The following is a 9,631-nucleotide window of genomic DNA, read 5'->3' as shown; positions in this document are numbered from 1 at the left end:
AGTTGTGCTAGTGTGGGCATTACAGCATCTGTGTATTGAGCGGAATTCCCCATCATGCTAAGCATCTATCCGTTCATGTGCCTTTTGACCATGTATTTTCCTTTGGGAAGCATTTATGGGATGATTATCTGGGGACTGGAGAGATGACTCCGTGGTTAAGAGTACTGACTGCTCTTCCAGAGGACCTGGGTTCAATTCCCAGCACCCACTTAGTAGCTAACAACTGTCTATAACTCCAAGAGCTGACACCCTCACAGAAACATACATACATGCAGGCAAAACACCAAGGCACATAAAATTCTTTTAAAAAAGAGAAAGAATGTATTTTCCTCACTTTATTATAATATTGTATTGTTTCCTTTTTATTAAGTTGAGGGATATGTTTATGTTATCTAAATAGGAGTCATTTGTCAATTATATACCACACAAATATTTTCTCTCAGTTAATGGCTTTTTAATTTTCTCAGTTACATTTTTGGCCAGCTAATGTTTTTAAACTTTATAAAGTCTATTTTTTTTTCTTGATTGTTTGTTTGGTTTGATTGTGTCTTGAGACGGGATCACACTCTGCAGTGAAGGATTGACTGGGATTTATTATGTAGAACAGGCTAGCCCGAGACTTCTAGTGCTCTTCCTACATCTGCCTCGTAAATGCTAAAATTATATGTGTGCACCATCACATCTGGCCTTAGAAGGTTTTAAAATAAGTGCTTTTTAAGTCTCGTGTCTCTGGGCTCTAAGTGAGAAATTTAAGACTACCCAACAACATTATATATTATCCAAGCACTGTCATGCTTTTGGTAGGTTTTCAACAATTTACCTAGCCAACCAAAGGAATAACCAGGTCCAAGAGACACTCGGTAGCTTATCTCTAATGCCAAAGTCAAGAGCAGACTGGATCTAGAACTTTAGTTTCTAAACCTCTCTCTCTTTTTGAAAAAAGACATATGTTCTTCTTACATATGCTATTCTAGAATCTTTATATTAGCTTTCATATTTAGTTCTATGACGTTTTGAATTGAATTTTTAATACGTTGTGAGGAAAAAGGCCGAGGCACCTTTCTTATAAAGAGATCTAGTTACATAGTAAAGATTCTACTTTTGGTCACCATAGTTTATCAAAACTCAATTGACCGTGTAAAAAGGAGTCTCTTTCTGAGCTCTCAACTCTGTCACGTTGATCTACACGCCTATCCTATGACTACCAACCACACTGTCAAGTGATTACAGCTTTTACAGTAAGCCTGAAAATCAGGAAGTGCGGGTCCCCCACCTTTGTTCTTTAGAAAGTCCTTTTTGCCTGGGCTGCATTTTAAAGGATGCTTTAGTGTCTGGGAGGTAAAACAGGTATAATCCTATGCCAATTTCTTAACAGAAAATACAGAGACACCACGACGCTGGGTTCTCTCTCATTGTGGTCCCACTCATTTTCCAGCAGTAATGTCCACTCATGAAAGACCAAATGTGTTGTCCTCGCCTCTCAGTCCCAAGCACTGTCATGCTTTTGGTAGGTTTTCAATGATTACCTAACCAACAAAAGGAGTAACCAGGTCCAAGAGACACTCGGTAGCTTATCTCTAATGCCAAAGTCAAGAGCAGACTGGATCTAGAATTTTAGTTTCTAAACCTCTCTGTCTTTTTTCAAAACATAATCTGAGAGCTGCCGACAGAAGGAAGGAAAAGTAGGGGTGGGGAGGAATTGAAGGAGGAAATAGATAAACGCATTTCTGGAAAGTTCTTTGAAAGGTTCTTGTTTGGATACCGCTCAGCTGGTTACCTGTAGCTGCCAGCCTCTGGACATGCACAACACGCATGTGTAGCATGCTGAGGGACACCAGTGACTCACAGGCCCCAAACTGCGGCTTCGGCAGGGGACAATATTTCCTTTCCTTCCTGAAACAGTGCTAGGAAAATAAAGGACAGATGCACAGGCCAGAATGGGTCCAGAGGTCAGGAGATGACAAATCCCAGCAGAACCGTCCAGGAATCACAGTGCTTCCAATTCCCAAGATCTCTAGGGACTAACATTCGGCAGCTCTCTCCCTTGCAACCGAATTTAGGAGAAAGGCCCTTAATCTTTAGAAAAACAAAGAGTCTCTAACTGTAGATATTCTTTTGAAATCTGGAGAAATGGATGTCAGAGGGAAAACAAAGAAAAGAGAAAAAGAAAGGATAACCTGGTATGAACCTGAGAGGAAAATACCTGGAGAGAAAGATAAGGGATGCACGTATAAAGACAGAGGTGGCTTCAGCACATAACCTCTAATTCATGCGGCATGCAATCTTCTTAAATAGTGGTTGCAGAAGGTAAACGTGCATTTGGAGGGCCTGGCACGGTCAATAAGCCTATCAGCCAAATTCTCCCTTCAAGTAATTACATGTCCCTCCTATTGAAGTGAGTGGGTGCCACTTAACAGGGAACTGGGAAAATGTGATCCATGAACTGTACAAGGCACTGTGAAAATTGATTTATACACAAAGACAAAGGAAGAGTTCTACCAGAAACAGCTACTGATGAGGAGAGAATGAATCTGGTATTTCAGTATCCAAGGGGACACTTGTTTAGGGTGAATTTCACGAGAGCAATATGGTGCACGCTTCAGAGACAAATCCAAGATGAGAACCTGCCTCAACTTGTTCCCAAGTCTACAGGTGAGGGGCGGGGACAGCACCTCTGCCCTTCCTTCCCTTGACTCTCAGCCTGAGACCATTTTCTCTAGGTGAGATTAGGTTGCCTGGCAAGATTGTAGCTTCAAGAACAGAGGGGGTGTGTCTGCTTGGGCTCTCAGGCTGTGGGTTTCTTGGGAAGAATGTGAATCCCGAAGGCTGGAGTCTGTGTCCAAATCATCCATTCTCTGTGTGATCCTGGCAGGCGGAAGGAGAGAACATTAGTCCTCCCAGGGTGCTGGTACCCCATCTGAAAGCAGAAACAATAATTTTGTAATCCTTACCTCCTGGCACTGTTCTGAGGTATGGTTAAATGAGACCCAGTCACTAAGCGGCACAATGTGCATTAGGCTTTCAGTAGCAAAATAAAACAGCAGCAAATAAATAGGCTGGAATTTTTTTAAAAAAAAAATAAACAATCCAGGACAGGCTCTAAAAAAGCTGCAGAGAAACCCTGTCTCGAAAACCCGAAAAAAAAAAAAAATAAATAAACAAGGCTAACAGCGATGTTCTCTGGCTGCAAAGACAGCAAACATGGGTAGTAAACGTTACTGGGTGCTCACTTTGGGCCAAGAGATGACACTGAATAAACATCACTCAGCTTTTGGGAGATGTGGATATTGAAGCGTCAATAACAGCTGGACCATTTTGGTCTCTTCTCTGTGAGCAGGCCATTACTCATTAAAGAAGACTATCAGGACAGTCCTTACCTTGGTGACAATTGAGTCACCGGAGAAATCAGCTTGGAATAAATAAGTGACCAGCTCAAACAATAGACCCAAATACCATGCAAGTATTTAGCTGATCAAGGAAGCCAACAAGAGCTCAAGAAGACCCAGGGGCTCCCAGCGGTGCAGAGCGGTTACCTCCCACGGGCTTGAGTAAGCCAGGAGAAACAGGAGAGACGGCATTTCCAGGGTGCAGTGAGTCAGGGTAGCCAAGCCACCCTTGACTTGAATGATGAAAGAGGAGACAGAGACAGCAAGAATCCCCAAACTATTCTCCTCCCTTTTGTTGATTTTCTGTTGCTACCACTTAATGGCCCACCCAACAAGAACCGGGAGGCTGATGGAACCCAGGGGGATGCTGCCCAGAGTCACCTTTGCCTGGAACAGAGACCGGTACACATAAGGACTGAAGATGATTTGGCTGGAAAGAATGAACAGGATGATATGAATAGGTGCATAGAGCCACTGCCCAGTATGTCTCCTGGGTTATCTTAGGAACATCAGAAGGAAATGTTGACAATTAAGCTGAGCAATACAAACAGAACTATTGCTCTGTTAAAGCTGAAGGCAGGCTTTTGGCTTTCTGCTACCACTAACGTAGACAGCACCAGCAGGGCTCATAGGTGCACAATGTCCATCACTCCTTCTTCTCAGCCTTCACTGAGAGGGGACAGCTCTTGCTGTCACATCCCACCCTTGCTAATATTTTTATTCCATTGAATTTAAGAATCTTAGCTTTATTGATGAGCCCAAATTACTGATAACCGACCACCCCTTCCCTCTCCCATTTTCTAGTCTAATGCCATCTGATTAAGACTGAGGGCTTCTTCTGTTTGTACAAAGAAGTATCATTCATCTGAAAGATAAAGAATTTATTATTTTTATTTTATAATATATTTTTATTGTTAAAAATATTTATTTTTATTTTTGTAAAAATAAAACCTAAAAATTTCTAATTTAACACTGTTGTTGTTTTGAAACAGAAGAGCACGTCAGTAGCTCAGGCTAGCCTCAGACTCACTGTGTAGCAGAGGATGACTTCAAACTCCTAGTTCTGCTGTCTCTGCCTCCCAAACGTTGAGGTTACAAAGGTGCACCACTATGCCCAGCCATCTAAACCATCCTGAAGTTGACAATGTGGTGGCACTAAGCACGGCACACTCCTGTGCAAGCAGCACTAGTATCTAGCTCCCTAAACCCTCCACCATCCTACCTGGAAACTAGATCCATTAAACAGTAGCTCGCTATTTCTCCCTTCTACAAACCCCCAGAGCACTGTCTCACCTCCCTTCTGCACGGAGTCGGCTACTCCAGGTACCTCCTGGGAGTGGAATTACATAGAGCTTGCCTTTGTGGCTGGCTTGTTTCACTTAGCTTAGTGTTCTCGAGGATCATTCGTGTTTCAACCTGCGTCAGTTTCCTTCCTTGCAAGGGTTGAATGCATTCCATTGTGTGCACACACCCACACTGTTTATCTGCTCAAGTGTCAACCCCGGGGCTGTTATGAATAACGCTGGTCTAAACACAGGTGCACAGACACTGGTTTAAGTCTTCATTTTCAACTCTTTAGGAGGGATACCCAGAAGTGAAAATGCTGGGTTATGTTGTAATTCCCTTTATCTCTTTTGGGAACCCATTATAGTGTGGCTACGTTTTATACCCCCATCGACACTGTGCGTGTGTCCTAATGACTCCACATCTTCACCTTTACTTACTTTTTTTTTTTAATTGTTGCTGTTGTTTGCTTTAGTTGAGGAGCCATTGCACTGTGTGCGAATTGATATTTTGCTGGCTTTGATCTTTATCTCCTTAATGTTTAGTGCTGCCAAGTGTGTTTGAGTGACTTTTGCACATTTTATACATTTTTTTTAGATATGTGGGTTTGAGTCCTTTGTCAGTTTTAAAATCGGAGTGTTAGACTTTGCCCTGGAATTATAGGGACTATTTATACAGTCTTTCATCTACCTACATTACAGTTTTTTTTTTCTCTTGGCAACTTGGGGATTAAAAAACCCTCTCACTTTTCTTTGCTATTGTACCCCACTGGGAGGCACAGCAAGGAACTAGAAGAAGAACATTCTTAGTACATAAAGACAACCCTAAACATTTTAAGAACGATTTTTATATTTATTATATGTATATATGTTGTGTGAGAAGGAGCCTGGGAGGCCAGAAAGGGTGTCAGATTCCCTGGAGCTGGAGTTATCTGCATTGTGAGCTGCCTGGCATGGGTACTGGGAACCAAACAGGGTTCTTCTGGAAGGATGGCAAGCAAGCACTTCCAGAACCACTGAGACATCTCTCCAGTGCCCCAAAGAATTTTTTTTTTAATTTTGGGGGAAATTAAATTCTGATTAGAATTCTGTGGGTTTTTTTTTTTTTTTAAACTAAAAAGTCCAGAGAGAAGCGTCCTGGCTCCAGGTGTAGGCAACTCTAGCTCTGCTGCTCTTTGAGACGCTGAGACTCTTCTGAGATCAGGTGATTGGCTCAGGCTCAGGTCACGGTTCCCTTATTATGGGCAGCTTTTTCACCCATGAGCAAGTGCCAGGCAAAAGACAGAGTCACGGTCCCTTGGGGTTACCAGAAAAGACCCAGCCTGCTCTTTTGTATTAACATTGAGCAAAGGTTGGGTGTGGTGTTATATAATGATATTCTCAGCACTTGACAGATTCAGGCGGATCAGGAGTTCAAAGGCAGCCTAGTCAACACACCTCTGAAACAGTGAGATACTGTCTCAAACAAAACAATAAGTCCTTCACAGCATCATTAAGCCCAATGGCTAAGAAAATATCCCAGGCAATTTGAAGTGATTGACTTGTGGGGAAGGCATTGCTTTAGTAGACACAGATTGTCAATATTGACATTTGCCATCATTTTGATTTATTCCTTCTACAGTTAACTTGCTTCTGCTTGCAGAAGGAGGAATTGCTCACGCTGATGCATTACTCAGGAACTGTATATTGAGTCCCCTTACTCATAAGATACAAGGGACCAATGGGTTAGACAGAAAAAGCTATAGAAATAATTATGTTTAAGGGAAAAAAGCATTTAGGTGTGCGTGACTGTTCAATATTTCAAAGTGAGTAAACCAATTTCATTAATCACCAATTTCTGCCCGTTTTATAAAAATGGAGAAACATGATAGAGCACTGAACATAAAGATGAACGATTCAGGTTTGTGTCCCAATTCTCCACATGCCCACTGTGTGCCTTGGACAAGGTCCTTGGCCTGGATATCTCATCCAAGAGAAGTACGTAGAGGAAACAGTGAGCTAGGCTGATGAGTTGGATTCAGTATTGCATTGGCAGATAGTGTATGGGGAAAGGAAGAAGGGCATTATTCTAGGAATAACTGTGAGTCTTCCTTAGCTATTATAGAAATAGAAGTCACTCACAAATGATATTTCAATTATTAGTAGCAAGAAATTGTTGGCGTTATACCTCACAGTGGATCATGTCAATCCCAACACGAGAAGCTGATCCAGAGCAGTGGTTCTGAATGCTTTGATTGAAGATATCCTAGGCAGGACAAGATATCCCATAGTCCATGTATTTCACCCAATTCCACTTTTCCAACCTAAAAATCCATTCATGGGCCGCAAAAGCAAACATTTAAAAATATTACCTAAATCAAATAAGAATGAAAACAATGAACTATGACCAACTCAAGATAAAATCTGTGATGTATAGATCTGGGTGATTTGTACATGTATGTGTAATAATGAAGGACTACTTCCTAAATATAGTAGGATAAACAATTCTTTGCTGGGAAGGTATACTCACATGGTGGTTGTAATGTTAATAGGCGTTGCATATGAGCAAACTATCTTGGTGAGTATCATAGTTACTTTTCTGTTGCCATAAACAAAACACTATGGCCAAGGCAACTTATAAAAGAAAACATTTGATTTGGGGCTCGCTTACAGTTGGAGAGGGTGAGTCTCCGACCATCATGGTGGGAAGCATGGTCAAAGGCAGATGCTGGAGAAGCGTGGCCACAAACAGATGCTGGAGAAGAACCATGGCTGCAGGCAGATGCTGGACAAGAACCATGGCAGCAGGCAGATGCTGGAGAAGAACCATGGCAGCAGGCAGATGCTGTAGAAGAACCATGGCAGCAGGCAGATGCTGGGGAAGCATGAGGCAGAGAGAGAGGCAGAAGCTAGAAAATGACGTCTCTAACAAACAATGGACAGCTCCTAAGGAACAATACCAAAGATTGTGTTCTGGCGCGCGCGCGCACACACACACACACACACACACACACACACCCTGAAATGAGCAGTCATAAACAGATCTTGAAGGATCATATGGTATAGTGGAAGTCAGTAAGTCCTGTTGGAGATCAGATGTCCGAGATCAAAGCCCTGTGCGTGATGGACTTCCCAACAAAGAGCACAGTGCTCTTGTGTGGCGTCGACAGTAAATGCAGTCCTTCCAACGCTGTGGTCTTACGATTTCCTTGATTGTAACTAAAGCCCAGTGACCTTTACCAGAGTTGCCCATGAACACACACACCGCCATAAAGTTCCAAGCCCGTGTTCCCAGCTTATCTAGCTGCCGTGCGGATAAGCACGGACGATAACTCTACAATCTGTTCTGGCTTCAAGAGTATGTGCAGCCATGGGACAAAGTTCACTAAAGTAGCTGCAGAACACCGCACTGTGCGAGTCAATCCAACCCTTTAAATCTTTCACACCGGCTACAGAAATAGATGCCCGAAAAAGAAAATCAGATGCAGCGAGGAGCTCACATGAACACCCTTGTGTGGGCAGGAGCTGGGTGCTATTTGCTTTAATACGGTGAAGCCTACAGTTAAAATACAGACCTCTCTCTAGAATGTCAGCATTTTAAGCCACTGACAGCGCCAGAGCTAATGGGAATGTTCTGGTCACATAACTGTGGCACGAAAGGGCACCAGGAGTCGCCATGGTTTCGGATGACATCTTGGTCAGGGTGTCAGCTTTGTTTTGGTGGGTTGCTGGGTTTTCTCTTTATCTTTTATGCAGGCTGTAAACAGATTGTTATATATGAGCTGACACAGAAGCCGAAGAACAGCAGCAAATCTCCTTTCAGGATAACATGAGAGTTCTTCTCTTTACCCTCAAAGTGCATTTCACATTGACACCTATGACATCATCTATTTTCAGAAAACTGGGAGAGTTGGAGGCACCAAAGAAAGAGGGTGGAAACAGGCAAGCGGAAGTATTAACCATGTCTTTTGTTGTTGATTTTGTTGTTATTGTTGTTGTTGTGTTCTGGTGCCGCGCACCGCGTCCCCGGTCTGTGCTCTACGTACTAGACCCCAGTTCGTGAGCTTCGGGCAAGGGGATGGAGGTTGAGAATACACACACAGGGACAGACCGACACGCAGACCTTTAAACACTGATACCAAATCCCCTCTCTAATAGCACCATGGAGGCTTAAATACACTGCAGTCAATGGCCAACAGGTGAAAATCCCATCCTCTGATCCTCTAAGCTAGGCACAGCTCCTAGTAACTTCAATTAGAAGGCTCTAGACAGGGAAGAGCAGCTGAAAGCCAGGACTCAATTAGTTCCAACATTCTGGGATGTTCTAGTATGCTGGGGGTCTTCTGAACATGGAAGAAGCAGCTCTTCTCGGAACTAGTGAATTTCTGTACAGATACTATTCATGGAAACCATCCAGCTTCAAGCTCACATCACTACATGCTTTTCCGCTAACTCTCAGACACCGAACTATTATTGTCTAGGCCCTACATCACCCCAGGGCTAAGTGTGGGACAGGCAGGCTCTGCCTCTGCATCCCAAAGCTCTCCAGAAATTTCTAGCCAGTCACTGCTGAACCGTTCGACCACTCACCCTGCCCTGCTTGCCCCTCTGTACAAAAACAGGGTCTACTTTATGATTTGTCCTCATTCTTTTCTGGCTCCTGACCAAACCTGGTGATCCTCGTGTAACCCAGCATGATGGGCATTCCTCCTCTTCTCAGAAAATGTAAGTAATAAATTCTTCTCCCAAACATTAGCTTCTCTGTGTTGTCACTCAGTCGCTTCCATAAATAAAATCCCACAGGCATAAACGAGACAACTAACCTTCAGTTGTTCTGGGAAGGACGGTCATCGGGTTTCAAATCTGGTTCAGAGGCAACTCATCTTACCAAAACATCCTAAGTGACCCACATGCAACTGAAGGATAAGAACCCAGACATTCCATAGATGAGCCTTCTCATGGCCAGGTGGCATAGTGGTACAC

General features: G+C 43.2%; 1 long non-coding RNA gene across 1 annotated transcript; it reads right to left on the bottom strand.

Moving 5' to 3' along the window:
* Positions 1-387: 387 nt before the first annotated feature.
* On the bottom strand, positions 388-7,579 carry LOC119803574. The gene is made up of 3 exons (XR_005283676.1): positions 7,320-7,579; positions 6,837-6,972; positions 388-2,917 (listed from the first exon to the last, which is right to left on the bottom strand). It is a non-coding gene; the product is annotated as an uncharacterized LOC119803574 (long non-coding RNA).
* Positions 7,580-9,631: the final 2,052 nt, after the last annotated feature.

This window comes from Arvicola amphibius, chromosome 17 (genome assembly GCF_903992535.2).
Source record: "Arvicola amphibius chromosome 17, mArvAmp1.2, whole genome shotgun sequence".
Classification (NCBI taxonomy): Eukaryota; Metazoa; Chordata; class Mammalia; order Rodentia; family Cricetidae; genus Arvicola; species Arvicola amphibius.
Note: the sequence above shows the minus strand (reverse complement) of the source record. Positions and strands in the feature narration are given on the sequence as shown.